The sequence below is a fragment of the Pungitius pungitius genome, unplaced genomic scaffold (assembly GCF_949316345.1).
Source record: "Pungitius pungitius unplaced genomic scaffold, fPunPun2.1 scaffold_44, whole genome shotgun sequence".
Lineage (NCBI taxonomy): Eukaryota > Metazoa > Chordata > Actinopteri > Perciformes > Gasterosteidae > Pungitius > Pungitius pungitius.
The window spans coordinates 108,174-124,945 of NW_026909844.1; the positions used below are offsets into that span (position 1 = coordinate 108,174).

The 16,772-nt window shown below is 46.2% G+C and overlaps 9 non-coding genes across 9 annotated transcripts; 3 read left to right on the forward strand and 6 right to left on the reverse strand.

The window, feature by feature from the left end:
• Nucleotides 1-539: 539 nt before the first annotated feature.
• trnav-uac (transfer RNA valine (anticodon UAC)) lies at nucleotides 540-612 on the reverse strand. Its single transcript has one exon. It is a non-coding gene; the product is annotated as a tRNA-Val (tRNA).
• A 285-nt stretch (nucleotides 613-897) lies between these two features.
• trnad-guc (transfer RNA aspartic acid (anticodon GUC)) lies at nucleotides 898-969 on the forward strand. Its single transcript has one exon. It is a non-coding gene; the product is annotated as a tRNA-Asp (tRNA).
• A 5,378-nt stretch (nucleotides 970-6,347) lies between these two features.
• On the reverse strand, nucleotides 6,348-6,421 carry trnav-uac (transfer RNA valine (anticodon UAC)). The gene has a single exon. It is a non-coding gene; the product is annotated as a tRNA-Val (tRNA).
• A 460-nt stretch (nucleotides 6,422-6,881) lies between these two features.
• On the reverse strand, nucleotides 6,882-6,955 carry trnav-uac (transfer RNA valine (anticodon UAC)). Its single transcript has one exon. It is a non-coding gene; the product is annotated as a tRNA-Val (tRNA).
• Nucleotides 6,956-7,728: 773 nt separating this feature from the next.
• Nucleotides 7,729-7,801, reverse strand: trnav-uac (transfer RNA valine (anticodon UAC)). The gene has a single exon. It is a non-coding gene; the product is annotated as a tRNA-Val (tRNA).
• Nucleotides 7,802-8,086: 285 nt separating this feature from the next.
• On the forward strand, nucleotides 8,087-8,158 carry trnad-guc (transfer RNA aspartic acid (anticodon GUC)). Its single transcript has one exon. It is a non-coding gene; the product is annotated as a tRNA-Asp (tRNA).
• Nucleotides 8,159-15,056: 6,898 nt separating this feature from the next.
• On the forward strand, nucleotides 15,057-15,128 carry trnad-guc (transfer RNA aspartic acid (anticodon GUC)). Its single transcript has one exon. It is a non-coding gene; the product is annotated as a tRNA-Asp (tRNA).
• A 417-nt stretch (nucleotides 15,129-15,545) lies between these two features.
• trnav-uac (transfer RNA valine (anticodon UAC)) lies at nucleotides 15,546-15,618 on the reverse strand. Its single transcript has one exon. It is a non-coding gene; the product is annotated as a tRNA-Val (tRNA).
• Nucleotides 15,619-16,392: 774 nt separating this feature from the next.
• On the reverse strand, nucleotides 16,393-16,465 carry trnav-uac (transfer RNA valine (anticodon UAC)). Its single transcript has one exon. It is a non-coding gene; the product is annotated as a tRNA-Val (tRNA).
• Between the last annotated feature and the right edge of the window lie 307 nt (nucleotides 16,466-16,772).

Here is a 16,772-nt window from a genome sequence, read left to right on the forward strand (position 1 = left end):
GTCAATGTTTCCGCCCAGTTTCGAACTGGGGACCTTTCGCGTGTTAGGCGAACGTGATAACCACTACAATACGGAAACCACGGCTAGGTTTCTTTTGAACATATGCCTGCTCTTTGCGGAAGATCTTGATCTGATGGCTTCATCATGACTTGACCTTCATCAATATGCTACAGTTTGACGTCAGTTCTAAAGCGGTCGGGATAAGAATCAATCCCTACATGTACGAGGCTGTGGTTTTCCGCTAGGAAGTTGAGGACTGATCAAATCCAGCCAGGACTGAATTTTCGCTGGAAGGGAAAGTGTCCAAGTGCGTACCTTCTCTTCACAACGGCCAGAAATCTGGCATTAGGATTTCAGAGTTATTCCTCGTTACTATAGTGGACAGTATCTCTGCCTGTCACGCAGAAGACCAGGGTTGGATTCCCTGACGGGGAGAGTCTTCGTCAAACAGTAAGCGTATGCTCAGACTGGAAGCGTAGTCTTTTTTAATTGACCAAGTGAATAATTTTCTTTTGCAGACAGGGCGGGAAAAAGGTCAATGTTTCCGCCCAGTTTCGAACTGGGGACCTTTCGCGTGTAAGGCGAACTTGATAACCACTACACTACGGAAACCACAGCTAGGTTTCTTTTGAACATATGCCTGCTCTTTGCGGAAGATCTTGATCTGATGGCTTCATCATGACTTGACCTTCATCACTATGCTACAGTTTGACGTCAGTTCTAAAGCGGTCGGGATGAGAATCAATCCCTACATGTACGAGGCTGTGGTTTTCCGCTAGGAAGTTGAGGACTGATCAAATCCAGCCAGGACTGAATTTTCGGCGGAAGGGAAAGTGTTCAAGTGCATACCTTCTCTTCACAACGGTCAGAAATCTGGCATAAGGATTTCAGAGTGATTCCTCGTTAGTATAGTGGACAGTATCTCTGCCTGTCACGCAGAAGACCAGGGTTCGATTCCCTGACGGGGAGAGTCCTCGTCAAACAGTAAGCGTATAGTCAGACTGGAAGCGTAGTCTTTTTTAATTGACCAAGTGAATAATTTTCTTTTGCAGACAGGGCGGGAAAAAGGTCAATGTTTCCGCCCAGTTTCGAACTGGGGACCTTTCGCGTGTTAGGCGAACGTGATAACCACTACACTACGGAAACCACAGCTAGGTTTCTTTTGAACATATGCCTGCTCTTTGCGGAAGATCTTGATTTGATGGCTGATCTGATGAGAATATAGTGGACAGTATCTCTGCCTGTCACACAGAAGACCAGGGTTCGATTCCCTGACGGGGAGAGTCTTCGTCAAACAGTAAGCGTATGCTCAGACTGGAAGCGTAGTCTTTTTTAATTGACCAAGTGAATCATTTTCTTTTGCAGACAGGGCGGGAAAAAGGTCAATGTTTCCGCCCAGTTTCGAACTGGGGACCTTTCGCGTGTTAGGCGAACGTGATAACCACTACACTACGGAAACCACGGCTAGGTTTCTTTTGAACATATGCCTGCTCTTTGCGGAAGATCTTGATCTAAATGGCTTCATCATGACTTGACCTTCATCAATATGCTACAGTTTGACGTCAGTTCTAAAGCAGTCGGGATGAGAATCAATCCCTACATGTACGAGGCTGTGGTTTTCCGCTAGGAAGTTGAGGACTGATCAAATCCAGCCAGGACTGAATTTTCGCTGGAAGGGAAAGTGTTCAAGTGCGTACCTTCTCTTCACAACGGCCAGAAATCTGGCAAAAGGATTTCAGAGTGATTCCTCGTTAGTATAGTGGACAGTATCTCTGCCTGTCACGCTGAAGACCAGGGTTCGATTCCCTGACGGGGAGAGTCTTCGTCAAACAGTAAGCTTATGCTCAGACTGGAAGCGTAGTCTTTTTTTAATTGACAATGTGAATGATTTTCTGCTGCAGACATGGCGGGAAAAAGGTCAATGTTTCCGCCCAGTTTCGAACTGGGGACCTTTCGCGTGTTAGGCGAACGTGATAACCACTACACTACGGAAACCACAGCTAGGTTTCTTTTGAACATATGCCTGCTCTTTTCGGAAGATCTTGATCTGATGGCTGATCTGATGAGAATATAGTGGACAGTATCTCTGCCTGTCACGCAGAAGACCAGGGTTCGATTCCCTGACGGGGAGAGTCTTCGTCAAACAGTAAGCGTATGCTCAGACTGGAAGCGTAGTCTTTTTTAATTGACCAAGTGAATCATTTTCTTTTGCAGACAGGGCGGGAAAAAGGTCAATGTTTCCGCCCAGTTAGGAACTGGGGACCTTTTGCGTGTTAGGCGAACGTGATAACCACTACACTACGGAAACCACAGCTAGGTTTCTTTTGAACATATGCCTGCTCTTTGCGGAAGATCTTGATCTGATGGCTGATCTGATGAGAATATAGTGGACAGTATCTCTGCCTGTCACGCAGAAGACCAGGGTTCGATTGCCTGACGGGGAGAGTCTTCGTCAAACAGTAAGCTTATGCTCAGACTGGAAGCGTAGTCTTTTTTAAATGACCAAGTGAATAATTTTCTTTTGCAGACAGGGCGGGAAAAAGGTCAATGTTTCCGCCCAGTTTCGAACTGGGGACCTTTCGCGTGTTAGGCGAACGTGATAACCACTACACTACGGAAACCACAGCTAGGTTTCTTTTGAACATATGCCTGCTCTTTGCGGAAGATCTTGATTTGATGGCTGATCTGATGAGAATATAGTGGACAGTATCTCTGCCTGTCAAACAGAAGACCAGGGTTCGATTCCCTGACGGGGAGAGTCTTCGTCAAACAGTAAGCGTATGCTCATACTGGAAGCGTAGTCTTTTTTAATTGACCAAGTGAATAATTTTCTTTTGCAGACAGGGCGGGAAAAAGGTCAATGTTTCCGCCCAGTTTCGAACTGGGGACCTTTCGCGTGTTAGGCGAACGTGATAACCACTACACTACGGAAACCACGGCTAGGTTTCTTTTGAACATATGCCTGCTCTTTGCGGAAGATCTTGATCTAAATGGCTTCATCATGACTTGACCTTCATCAATATGCTACAGTTTGACGTCAGTTCTAAAGCGGTCGGGATGAGAATCAATCCCTACATGTACGAGGCTGTGGTTTTCCGCTAGGAAGTTGAGGACTGATCAAATCCAGCCAGGACTGAATTTTCGCTGGAAGGGAAAGTGTTCAAGTGCGTACCTTCTCTTCACAACGGCCAGAAATCTGGCAAAAGGATTTCAGAGTGATTCCTCGTTAGTATAGTGGACAGTATCTCTGCCTGTCACGCTGAAGACCAGGGTTCGATTCCCTGACCGGGAGAGTCTTCGTCAAACAGTAAGCTTATGCTCAGACTGGAAGCGTAGTCTTTTTTTAATTGACAATGTGAATGATTTTCTGCTGCAGACATGGTGGGAAAAAGGTCAATGTTTCCGCCCAGTTTCGAACTGGGGACCTTCCGCGTGTTAGGCGAACGTGATAACCACTACACTACGGAAACCACAGCTAGGTTTCTTTTGAACATATGCCTGCTCTTTGCGGAAGATCTTGATCTGATAGCTGATCTGATGAGAATATAGTGGACAGTATCTCTGCCTGTCACGCAGAAGACCAGGGTTCGATTCCCTGACGGGGAGAGTCTTCGTCAAACAGTAAGCTTATGCTCAGACTGGAAGCGTAGTCTTTTTTTAATTGACAATGTGAATGATTTTCTGCTGCAGACATGGCGGGAAAAAGGTCAATGTTTCCGCCCAGTTTCGAACTGGGGACCTTTCGCGTGTTAGGCGAACGTGATAACCACTACACTATGGAAACCACAGCTAGGTTTCTTTTGAACATATGCCTGCTCTTTTCGGAAGATCTTGATCTGATGGCTGATCTGATGAGAATATAGTGGACAGTATCTCTGCCTGTCACGCAGAAGACCAGGGTTCGATTCCCTGACGGGGAGAGTCTTCGTCAAACAGTAAGCGTATGCTCAGACTGGAAGCGTAGTCTTTTTTAATTGACCAAGTGAATCATTTTCTTTTGCAGACAGGGCGGGAAAAAGGTCAATGTTTCCGCCCAGTTAGGAACTGGGGACCTTTTGCGTGTTAGGCGAACGTGATAACCACTACACTACGGAAACCACAGCTAGGTTTCTTTTGAACATATGCCTGCTCTTTGCGGAAGATCTTGATCTGATGGCTGATCTGATGAGAATATAGTGGACAGTATCTCTGCCTGTCACGCAGAAGACCAGGGTTCGATTGCCTGACGGGGAGAGTCTTCGTCAAACAGTAAGCTTATGCTCAGACTGGAAGCGTAGTCTTTTTTAAATGACCAAGTGAATAATTTTCTTTTGCAGACAGGGCGGGAAAAAGGTCAATGTTTCCGCCCAGTTTCGAACTGGGGACCTTTCGCGTGTTAGGCGAACGTGATAACCACTACACTACGGAAACCACAGCTAGGTTTCTTTTGAACATATGCCTGCTCTTTGCGGAAGATCTTGATTTGATGGCTGATCTGATGAGAATATAGTGGACAGTATCTCTGCCTGTCACACAGAAGACCAGGGTTCGATTCCCTGACGGGGAGAGTCTTCGTCAAACAGTAAGCGTATGCTCAGACTGGAAGCGTAGTCTTTTTTAATTGACCAAGTGAATCATTTTCTTTTGCAGACAGGGCGGGAAAAAGGTCAATGTTTCCGCCCAGTTTCGAACTGGGGACCTTTCGCGTGTTAGGCGAACGTGATAACCACTACACTACGGAAACCACGGCTAGGTTTCTTTTGAACATATGCCTGCTCTTTGCGGAAGATCTTGATCTAAATGGCTTCATCATGACTTGACCTTCATCAATATGCTACAGTTTGACGTCAGTTCTAAAGCGGTCGGGATGAGAATCAATCCCTACATGTACGAGGCTGTGGTTTTCCGCTAGGAAGTTGAGGACTGATCAAATCCAGCCAGGACTGAATTTTCGCTGGAAGGGAAAGTGTTCAAGTGCGTACCTTCTCTTCACAACGGCCAGAAATCTGGCAAAAGGATTTCAGAGTGATTCCTTGTTAGTATAGTGGACAGTATCTCTGCCTGTCACGCTGAAGACCAGGGTTCGATTCCCTGACGGGGAGAGTCTTCGTCAAACAGTAAGCTTATGCTCAGACTGGAAGCGTAGTCTTTTTTTAATTGACAATGTGAATGATTTTCTGCTGCAGACATGGCGGAAAAAGGTCAATGTTTCCGCCCAGTTTCGAACTGGGGACCTTTTGCGTGTTAGGCGAACGTGATAACCACTACACTACGGAAACCACAGCTAGGTTTCTTTTGAACATATGCCTGCTCTTTGCGGAAGATCTTGATCTGATGGCTGATCTGATGAGAATATAGTGGACAGTATCTCTGCCTGTCACGCAGAAGACCAGGGTTCGATTCCCTGACGGGGAGAGTCTTCGTCAAACAGTAAGCTTATGCTCAGACTGGAAGCGTAGTCTTTTTTTAATTGACAATGTGAATGATTTTCTGCTGCAGACATGGCGGGAAAAAGGTCAATGTTTCCGCCCAGTTTCGAACTGGGGACCTTTCGCGTGTTAGGCGAACGTGATAACCACTACACTACGGAAACCACAGCTAGGTTTCTTTTGAACATATGCCTGCTCTTTGCGGAAGATCTTGATCTGATGGCTTCATCATGACTTGACCTTCATCAATATGCTACAGTTTGACGTCAGTTCTAAAGCGGTCGGGATGAGAATCAATCCCTACATGTACGAGGCTGTGGTTTTCCGCTAGGAAGTTGAGGACTGATCAAATCCAGCCAGGACTGAATTTTCGCTGGAAGGGAAAGTGTTCAAGTGCGTACCTTCTCTTCACAACGGCCAGAAATCTGGCAAAAGGATTTCAGAGTGATTCCTCGTTAGTATAGTGGACAGTATCTCTGCCTGTCACTCTGAAGACCAGGGTTCGATTCCCTGACCGGGAGAGTCTTCGTCAAACAGTAAGCTTATGCTCAGACTGGAAGCGTAGTCTTTTTTTAATTGACAATGTGAATGATTTTCTGCTGCAGACATGGTGGGAAAAAGGTCAATGTTTCCGCCCAGTTTCGAACTGGGGACCTTCCGCGTGTTAGGCGAACGTGATAACCACTACACTACGGAAACCACAGCTAGGTTTCTTTTGAACATATGCCTGCTCTTTGCGGAAGATCTTGATCTGATAGCTGATCTGATGAGAATATAGTGGACAGTATCTCTGCCTGTCACGCAGAAGACCAGGGTTCGATTCCCTGACGGGGAGAGTCTTCGTCAAACAGTAAGCGTGTAGTCAGACTGGAAGCGCAGTCTTTTTTAATTGACCAAGTGAATCATTTTCTTTTGCAGACAGGGCGGGAAAAAGGTCAATGTTTCCGCCCAGTTTCGAACTGGGGACCTTTCGCGTGTAAGGCGAACGTGATAACCACTACACTACGGAAAACACAGCTAGATTTCTTTTGAACATATGCCTGCTCTTTGCGGAAGATCTTGATCTGATGGCTTCATCATGACTTGACCTTCATCACTATGCTACAGTTTGACGTCAGTTCCAAAGCGGTCGGGATGAGAATCAATCCCTACATGTACGAGGCTGTGGTTTTCCGCTAGGAAGTTGAGGACTGATCAAATCCAGCCAGGACTGAATTTTCGCCGGAAGGGAAAGTGTTCAAGTGCATACCTTCTCTTCACAACGGTCAGAAATCTGGCATAAGGATTTCAGAGTGATTCTTCGTTAGTATAGTGGACAGTATCTCTGCCTGTCACGCAGAAGACCAGGGTTCGATTCCCTGACGGGGAGAGTCTTCGTCAAACAGTAAGCGTATAGTCACACTGGAAGCGTAGTCTTTTTTAATTGACCAAGTGAATAATTTTCTTTTGCAGACAGGGCGGGAAAAAGGTCAATGTTTCCGCCCAGTTTTGAACTGGGGACCTTTCGCGTGTAAGGCGAACGTGATAACCACTACACTACGGAAAACACAGCTAGATTTCTTTTGAACATATGCCTGCTCTTTGCGGAAGATCTTGATCTGATGGCTGATCTGATGAGAATATAGTGGACAGTATCTCTGCCTGTCACACAGAAGACCAGGGTTCGATTCCCTGACGGGGAGAGTCTTCGTCAAACAGTAAGCGTATGCTCAGACTGGAAGCGTAGTCTTTTTTAATTGACCAAGTGAATCATTTTCTTTTGCAGACAGGGCGGGAAAAAGGTCAATGTTTCCGCCCAGTTTCGAACTGGGGACCTTTCGCATGTTAGGCGAACGTGATAACCACTACACTACGGAAACCACGGCTAGGTTTCTTTTGAACATATGCCTGCTCTTTGCGGAAGATCTTGATCTGATGGCTTCATCATGACTTGACCTTCATCAATATGCTACAGTTTGACGTCAGTTCTAAAGCGGTCGGGATAAGAATCAATCCCTACATGTACGAGGCTGTGGTTTTCCGCTAGGAAGTTGAGGACTGATCAAATCCAGCCAGGACTGAATTTTCGCTGGAAGGGAAAGTGTTCAAGTGCGTACCTTCTCTTCACAACGGCCAGAAATCTGGCAAAAGGATTTCAGAGTGATTCCTCGTTAGTATAGTGGACAGTATCTCTGCCTGTCACGCTGAAGACCAGGGTTCGATTCCCTGACGGGGAGAGTCTTCGTCAAACAGTAAACGTATGCTCAGACTGGAAGCGTAGTCTTTTTTAATTGACCAAGTGAATAATTTTCTTTTGCAGACAGGGCGGGAAAAAGGTCAATGTTTCCGCCCAGTTTCGAACTGGGGACCTTTCGCGTGTAAGGCGAACTTGATAACCACTACACTACGGAAACCACAGCTAGGTTTCTTTTGAACATATGCCTGCTCTTTGCGGAAGATCTTGATCTGATGGCTTCATCATGACTTGACCTTCATCACTATGCTACAGTTTGACGTCAGTTCTAAAGCGGTCGGGATGAGAATCAATCCCTACATGTACGAGGCTGTGGTTTTCCGCTAGGAAGTTGAGGACTGATCAAATCCAGCCAGGACTGAATTTTCGGCGGAAGGGAAAGTGTTCAAGTGCATACCTTCTCTTCACAACGGTCAGAAATCTGGCATAAGGATTTCAGAGTGATTCCTCGTTAGTATAGTGGACAGTATCTCTGCCTGTCACGCAGAAGACCAGGGTTCGATTCCCTGACGGGGAGAGTCCTCGTCAAACAGTAAGCGTATAGTCAGACTGGAAGCGTAGTCTTTTTTAATTGACCAAGTGAATAATTTTCTTTTGCAGACAGGGCGGGAAAAAGGTCAATGTTTCCGCCCAGTTTCGAACTGGGGACCTTTCGCGTGTTAGGCGAACGTGATAACCACTACACTACGGAAACCACAGCTAGGTTTCTTTTGAACATATGCCTGCTCTTTGCGGAAGATCTTGATTTGATGGCTGATCTGATGAGAATATAGTGGACAGTATCTCTGCCTGTCACACAGAAGACCAGGGTTCGATTCCCTGACGGGGAGAGTCTTCGTCAAACAGTAAGCGTATGCTCAGACTGGAAGCGTAGTCTTTTTTAATTGACCAAGTGAATCATTTTCTTTTGCAGACAGGGCGGGAAAAAGGTCAATGTTTCCGCCCAGTTTCGAACTGGGGACCTTTCGCGTGTTAGGCGAACGTGATAACCACTACACTACGGAAACCACGGCTAGGTTTCTTTTGAACATATGCCTGCTCTTTGCGGAAGATCTTGATCTAAATGGCTTCATCATGACTTGACCTTCATCAATATGCTACAGTTTGACGTCAGTTCTAAAGCGGTCGGGATGAGAATCAATCCCTACATGTACGAGGCTGTGGTTTTCCGCTAGGAAGTTGAGGACTGATCAAATCCAGCCAGGACTGAATTTTCGCTGGAAGGGAAAGTGTTCAAGTGCGTACCTTCTCTTCACAACGGCCAGAAATCTGGCAAAAGGATTTCAGAGTGATTCCTCGTTAGTATAGTGGACAGTATCTCTGCCTGTCACGCTGAAGACCAGGGTTCGATTCCCTGACGGGGAGAGTCTTCGTCAAACAGTAAGCTTATGCTCAGACTGGAAGCGTAGTCTTTTTTTAATTGACAATGTGAATGATTTTCTGCTGCAGACATGGCGGGAAAAAGGTCAATGTTTCCGCCCAGTTTCGAACTGGGGACCTTTCGCGTGTTAGGCGAACGTGATAACCACTACACTACGGAAACCACAGCTAGGTTTCTTTTGAACATATTCCTGCTCTTTTCGGAAGATCTTGATCTGATGGCTGATCTGATGAGAATATAGTGGACAGTATCTCTGCCTGTCACGCAGAAGACCAGGGTTCGATTCCCTGACGGGGAGAGTCTTCGTCAAACAGTAAGCGTATGCTCAGACTGGAAGCGTAGTCTTTTTTAATTGACCAAGTGAATCATTTTCTTTTGCAGACAGGGCGGGAAAAAGGTCAATGTTTCCGCCCAGTTAGGAACTGGGGACCTTTTGCGTGTTAGGCGAACGTGATAACCACTACACTACGGAAACCACAGCTAGGTTTCTTTTGAACATATGCCTGCTCTTTGCGGAAGATCTTGATCTGATGGCTGATCTGATGAGAATATAGTGGACAGTATCTCTGCCTGTCACGCAGAAGACCAGGGTTCGATTGCCTGACGGGGAGAGTCTTCGTCAAACAGTAAGCTTATGCTCAGACTGGAAGCGTAGTCTTTTTTAAATGACCAAGTGAATAATTTTCTTTTGCAGACAGGGCGGGAAAAAGGTCAATGTTTCCGCCCAGTTTCGAACTGGGGACCTTTCGCGTGTTAGGCGAACGTGATAACCACTACACTACGGAAACCACAGCTAGGTTTCTTTTGAACATATGCCTGCTCTTTGCGGAAGATCTTGATTTGATGGCTGATCTGATGAGAATATAGTGGACAGTATCTCTGCCTGTCAAACAGAAGACCAGGGTTCGATTCCCTGACGGGGAGAGTCTTCGTCAAACAGTAAGCGTATGCTCATACTGGAAGCGTAGTCTTTTTTAATTGACCAAGTGAATCATTTTCTTTTGCAGACAGGGCGGGAAAAAGGTCAATGTTTCCGCCCAGTTTCGAACTGGGGACCTTTCGCGTGTTAGGCGAACGTGATAACCACTACACTACGGAAACCACGGCTAGGTTTCTTTTGAACATATGCCTGCTCTTTGCGGAAGATCTTGATCTAAATGGCTTCATCATGACTTGACCTTCATCAATATGCTACAGTTTGACGTCAGTTCTAAAGCGGTCGGGATGAGAATCAATCCCTACATGTACGAGGCTGTGGTTTTCCGCTAGGAAGTTGAGGACTGATCAAATCCAGCCAGGACTGAATTTTCGCTGGAAGGGAAAGTGTTCAAGTGCGTACCTTCTCTTCACAACGGCCAGAAATCTGGCAAAAGGATTTCAGAGTGATTCCTCGTTAGTATAGTGGACAGTATCTCTGCCTGTCACGCTGAAGACCAGGGTTCGATTCCCTGACCGGGAGAGTCTTCGTCAAACAGTAAGCTTATGCTCAGACTGGAAGCGTAGTCTTTTTTTAATTGACAATGTGAATGATTTTCTGCTGCAGACATGGTGGGAAAAAGGTCAATGTTTCCGCCCAGTTTCGAACTGGGGACCTTCCGCGTGTTAGGCGAACGTGATAACCACTACACTACGGAAACCACAGCTAGGTTTCTTTTGAACATATGCCTGCTCTTTGCGGAAGATCTTGATCTGATAGCTGATCTGATGAGAATATAGTGGACAGTATCTCTGCCTGTCACGCAGAAGACCAGGGTTCGATTCCCTGACGGGGAGCGTCTTCGTCAAACAGTAAGCTTATGCTCAGACTGGAAGCGTAGTCTTTTTTTAATTGACAATGTGAATGATTTTCTGCTGCAGACATGGCGGGAAAAAGGTCAATGTTTCCGCCCAGTTTCGAACTGGGGACCTTTCGCGTGTTAGGCGAACGTGATAACCACTACACTACGGAAACCACAGCTAGGTTTCTTTTGAACATATGCCTGCTCTTTTCGGAAGATCTTGATCTGATGGCTGATCTGATGAGAATATAGTGGACAGTATCTCTGCCTGTCACGCAGAAGACCAGGGTTCGATTCCCTGACGGGGAGAGTCTTCGTCAAACAGTAAGCGTATGCTCAGACTGGAAGCGTAGTCTTTTTTAATTGACCAAGTGAATCATTTTCTTTTGCAGACAGGGCGGGAAAAAGGTCAATGTTTCCGCCCAGTTAGGAACTGGGGACCTTTTGCGTGTTAGGCGAACGTGATAACCACTACACTACGGAAACCACAGCTAGGTTTCTTTTGAACATATGCCTGCTCTTTGCGGAAGATCTTGATCTGATGGCTGATCTGATGAGAATATAGTGGACAGTATCTCTGCCTGTCACGCAGAAGACCAGGGTTCGATTGCCTGACGGGGAGAGTCTTCGTCAAACAGTAAGCTTATGCTCAGACTGGAAGCGTAGTCTTTTTTAAATGACCAAGTGAATAATTTTCTTTTGCAGACAGGGCGGGAAAAAGGTCAATGTTTCCGCCCAGTTTCGAACTGGGGACCTTTCGCGTGTTAGGCGAACGTGATAACCACTACACTACGGAAACCACAGCTAGGTTTCTTTTGAACATATGCCTGCTCTTTGCGGAAGATCTTGATTTGATGGCTGATCTGATGAGAATATAGTGGACAGTATCTCTGCCTGTCACACAGAAGACCAGGGTTCGATTCCCTGACGGGGAGAGTCTTCGTCAAACAGTAAGCGTATGCTCAGACTGGAAGCGTAGTCTTTTTTAATTGACCAAGTGAATCATTTTCTTTTGCAGACAGGGCGGGAAAAAGGTCAATGTTTCCGCCCAGTTTCGAACTGGGGACCTTTCGCGTGTTAGGCGAACGTGATAACCACTACACTACGGAAACCACGGCTAGGTTTCTTTTGAACATATGCCTGCTCTTTGCGGAAGATCTTGATCTAAATGGCTTCATCATGACTTGACCTTCATCAATATGCTACAGTTTGACGTCAGTTCTAAAGCGGTCGGGATGAGAATCAATCCCTACATGTACGAGGCTGTGGTTTTCCGCTAGGAAGTTGAGGACTGATCAAATCCAGCCAGGACTGAATTTTCGCTGGAAGGGAAAGTGTTCAAGTGCGTACCTTCTCTTCACAACGGCCAGAAATCTGGCAAAAGGATTTCAGAGTGATTCCTTGTTAGTATAGTGGACAGTATCTCTGCCTGTCACGCTGAAGACCAGGGTTCGATTCCCTGACGGGGAGAGTCTTCGTCAAACAGTAAGCTTATGCTCAGACTGGAAGCGTAGTCTTTTTTTAATTGACAATGTGAATGATTTTCTGCTGCAGACATGGCGGGAAAAAGGTCAATGTTTCCGCCCAGTTTCGAACTGGGGACCTTTTGCGTGTTAGGCGAACGTGATAACCACTACACTACGGAAACCACAGCTAGGTTTCTTTTGAACATATGCCTGCTCTTTGCGGAAGATCTTGATCTGATGGCTGATCTGATGAGAATATAGTGGACAGTATCTCTGCCTGTCACGCAGAAGACCAGGGTTCGATTCCCTGACGGGGAGAGTCTTCGTCAAACAGTAAGCTTATGCTCAGACTGGAAGCGTAGTCTTTTTTTAATTGACAATGTGAATGATTTTCTGCTGCAGACATGGCGGGAAAAAGGTCAATGTTTCCGCCCAGTTTCGAACTGGGGACCTTTCGCGTGTTAGGCGAACGTGATAACCACTACACTACGGAAACCACAGCTAGGTTTCTTTTGAACATATGCCTGCTCTTTGCGGAAGATCTTGATCTGATGGCTTCATCATGACTTGACCTTCATCAATATGCTACAGTTTGACGTCAGTTCTAAAGCGGTCGGGATGAGAATCAATCCCTACATGTACGAGGCTGTGGTTTTCCGCTAGGAAGTTGAGGACTGATCAAATCCAGCCAGGACTGAATTTTCGCTGGAAGGGAGAGTGTCCAAGTGCGTACCTTCTCTTCACAACGGCCAGAAATCTGGCATAAGTATTTCAGAGTGATTCCTCGTTAGTATAGTCGACAGTATCTCTGCCTGTCACGCAGAAGACCAGGGTTCGATTCCCTGACGGGGAGAGTCTTCGTCAAACAGTAAGCTTATGCTCAGACTGGAAGCGTAGTCTTTTTTTAATTGACAATGTGAATGATTTTCTGCTGCAGACATGGCGGGAAAAAGGTCAATGTTTCCGCCCAGTTTCGAACTGGGGACCTTTCGCGTGTTAGGCGAACGTGATAACCACTACACTACGGAAACCACAGCTAGGTTTCTTTTGAACATATGCCTGCTCTTTGCGGAAGATCTTGATCTGATGGCTGATCTGATGAGAATATAGTGGACAGTATCTCTGCCTGTCACGCAGAAGACCAGGGTTCGATTCCCTGACGGGGAGAGTCTTCGTCAAACAGTAAGCGTATAGTCAGACTGGAAGCGTGGTCTTTTTTAATTGACCAAGTGAATAATTTTCTTTTGCAGACAGGGCAAGAAAAAGGTCAATGTTTCCGCCCAGTTTTGAAATGGGGACCTTTCGCGTGTTAGGCGAACGTGATAACCACTACACTACGGAAACCACAGCTAGGTTTCTTTTGAACATATGCCTGCTCTTTGCGGAAGATCTTGATCTGATGGCTTCATCATGACTTGACCTTCATCAATATGCTACAGTTTGACGTCAGTTCTAAAGCGGTCGGGATAAGAATCAATCCCTACATGTACGAGGCTGTGGTTTTCCGCTAGGAAGTTGAGGACTGATCAAATCCAGCCAGGACTGAATTTTCGCTGGAAGGGAGAGTGTCCAAGTGCGTACCTTCTCTTCACAACGGCCAGAAATCTGGCATAAGTATTTCAGAGTGATTCCTCGTTAGTATAGTCGACAGTATCTCTGCCTGTCACGCAGAAGACCAGGGTTCGATTCCCTGACGGGGAGAGTCTTCGTCAAACAGTAAGCTTATGCTCAGACTGGAAGCGTAGTCTTTTTTTAATTGACAATGTGAATGATTTTCTGCTGCAGACATGGCGGGAAAAAGGTCAATGTTTCCGCCCAGTTTCGAACTGGGGACCTTTCACGTGTTAGGCGAACGTGATAACCACTACACTACGGAAACCACAGCTAGGTTTCTTTTGAACATATGCCTGCTCTTTGCGGAAGATCTTGATCTGATGGCTGATCTGATGAGAATATAGTGGACAGTATCTCTGCCTGTCACGCAGAAGACCAGGGTTCGATTCCCTGACGGGGAGAGTCTTCGTCAAACAGTAAGCGTATGCTCAGACTGGAAGCGTAGTCTTTTTTAATTGACCAAGTGAATCATTTTCTTTTGCAGACAGCGCGGGAAAAAGGTCAATGTTTCCGCCCAGTTTCGAACTGGGGACCTTTTGCGTGTTAGGCGAACGTGATAACCACTACACTACGGAAACCACAGCTCGGTTTCTTTTGAACATATGCCTGCTCTTTGCGGAAGATCTTGATCTGATGGCTGATCTGATGAGAATATAGTGGACAGTATCTCTGCCTGTCACGCAGAAGACCAGGGTTCGATTGCCTGACGGGGAGAGTCTTCGTCAAACAGTAAGCTTATGCTCAGACTGGAAGCGTAGTCTTTTTTAAATGACCAAGTGAATAATTTTCTTTTGCAGACAGGGCGGGAAAAAGGTCAATGTTTCCACCCAGTTTCGAACTGGGGACCTTTCGCGTGTTAGGCGAACGTGATAACCACTACACTACGGAAACCACAGCTAGGTTTCTTTTGAACATATGCCTGCTCTTTGCGGAAGATCTTGATCTGATGGCTTCATCATGACTTGACCTTCATCACTATGCTACAGTTTGACGTCAGTTCTAAACCGGTCGGGATGAGAATCAATCCCTACATGTACGGGGCTGTGGTTTTCCGCTAGGAAGTTGAGGACTGATCAAATCCAGCCAGGACTGAATTTTCGCCGGAAGGGAAAGTGTTCAAGTGCGTACCTTCTCTTCACAACGGCCAGAAATCTGGCATAAGGATTTCAGAGTGATTCCTCGTTAGTATAGTGGACAGTATCTCTGCCTGTCACGCAGAAGACCAGGGTTCGATTCCCTGACGGGGAGAGTCTTCGTCAAACAGTAAGCGTATGCTCAGACTGGAAGCGTAGTCTTTTTTAATTGACCAAGTGAATCATTTTCTTTTGCAGACAGCGCGGGAAAAAGGTCAATGTTTCCGCCCAGTTTCGAACTGGGGACCTTTTGCGTGTTAGGCGAACGTGATAACCACTACACTAGGGAAACCACAGCTAGGTTTCTTTTGAACATATGCCTGCTCTTTGCGGAAGATCTTGATCTGATGGCTGATCTGATGAGAATATAGTGGACAGTATCTCTGCCTGTCACGCAGAAGACCAGGGTTCGATTGCCTGACAGGGAGAGTCTTCGTCAAACAGTAAGCGTATAGTCCGACTGGAAGCGTAGTCTTTTTTAATTGACCAAGTGAATAATTTTCTTTTGCAGACAGGGCGGGAAAAAGGTCAATGTTTCCGCCCAGTTTTGAACTGGGGACCTTTCGCGTGTAAGGCGAACGTGATAACCACTACACTACGGAAACCACAGCTAGGTTTCTTTTGAACATATGCCTGCTCTTTGCGGAAGATCTTGATCTGATGGCTTCATCATGACTTGACCTTCATCACTATGCTACAGTTTGACGTCAGTTCTAAAGCGGTCGGGATGAGAATCAATTCCTACATGTACGAGGCTGTGGTTTTCCGCTAGGAAGTTGAGGACTGATCAAACCCAGCCAGGACTGAATTTTCGCCGGAAGGGAAAGTGTTCAAGTGCGTACCTTCTCTTCACAACGGCCAGAAATCTGGCATAAGGAATTCAGAGTGATTCCTCGTTAATATAGTGGACAGTATCTCTGCCTGTCACGCAGAAGACCAGGGTTCGATTCCCTGACGGGGAGAGTCTTCGTCAAACAGTAAGCGTATGCTCAGACTGGAAGCGTAGTCTTTTTTAATTGACCAAGTGAATCATTTTCTTTTGCAGACAGCGCGGGAAAAAGGTCAATGTTTCCGCCCAGTTTCGAACTGGGGACCTTTTGCGTGTTAGGCGAACGTGATAACCACTACACTAGGGAAACCACAGCTAGGTTTCTTTTGAACATATGCCTGCTCTTTGCGGAAGATCTTGATCTGATGGCTGATCTGATGAGAATATAGTGGACAGTATCTCTGCCTGTCACGCAGAAGACCAGGGTTCGATTGCCTGACAGGGAGAGTCTTCGTCAAACAGTAAGCGTATAGTCCGACTGGAAGCGTAGTCTTTTTTAATTGACCAAGTGAATAATTTTCTTTTGCAGACAGGGCGGGAAAAAGGTCAATGTTTCCGCCCAGTTTTGAACTGGGGACCTTTCGCGTGTAAGGCGAACGTGATAACCACTACACTACGGAAACCACAGCTAGGTTTCTTTTGAACATATGCCTGCTCTTTGCGGAAGATCTTGATCTGATGGCTTCATCATGACTTGACCTTCATCACTATGCTACAGTTTGACGTCAGTTCTAAAGCGGTCGGGATGAGAATCAATTCCTACATGTACGAGGCTGTGGTTTTCCGCTAGGAAGTTGAGGACTGATCAAACCCAGCCAGGACTGAATTTTCGCCGGAAGGGAAAGTGTTCAAGTGCGTACCTTCTCTTCACAACGGCCAGAAATCTGGCATAAGGAATTCAGAGTGATTCCTCGTTAATATAGTGGACAG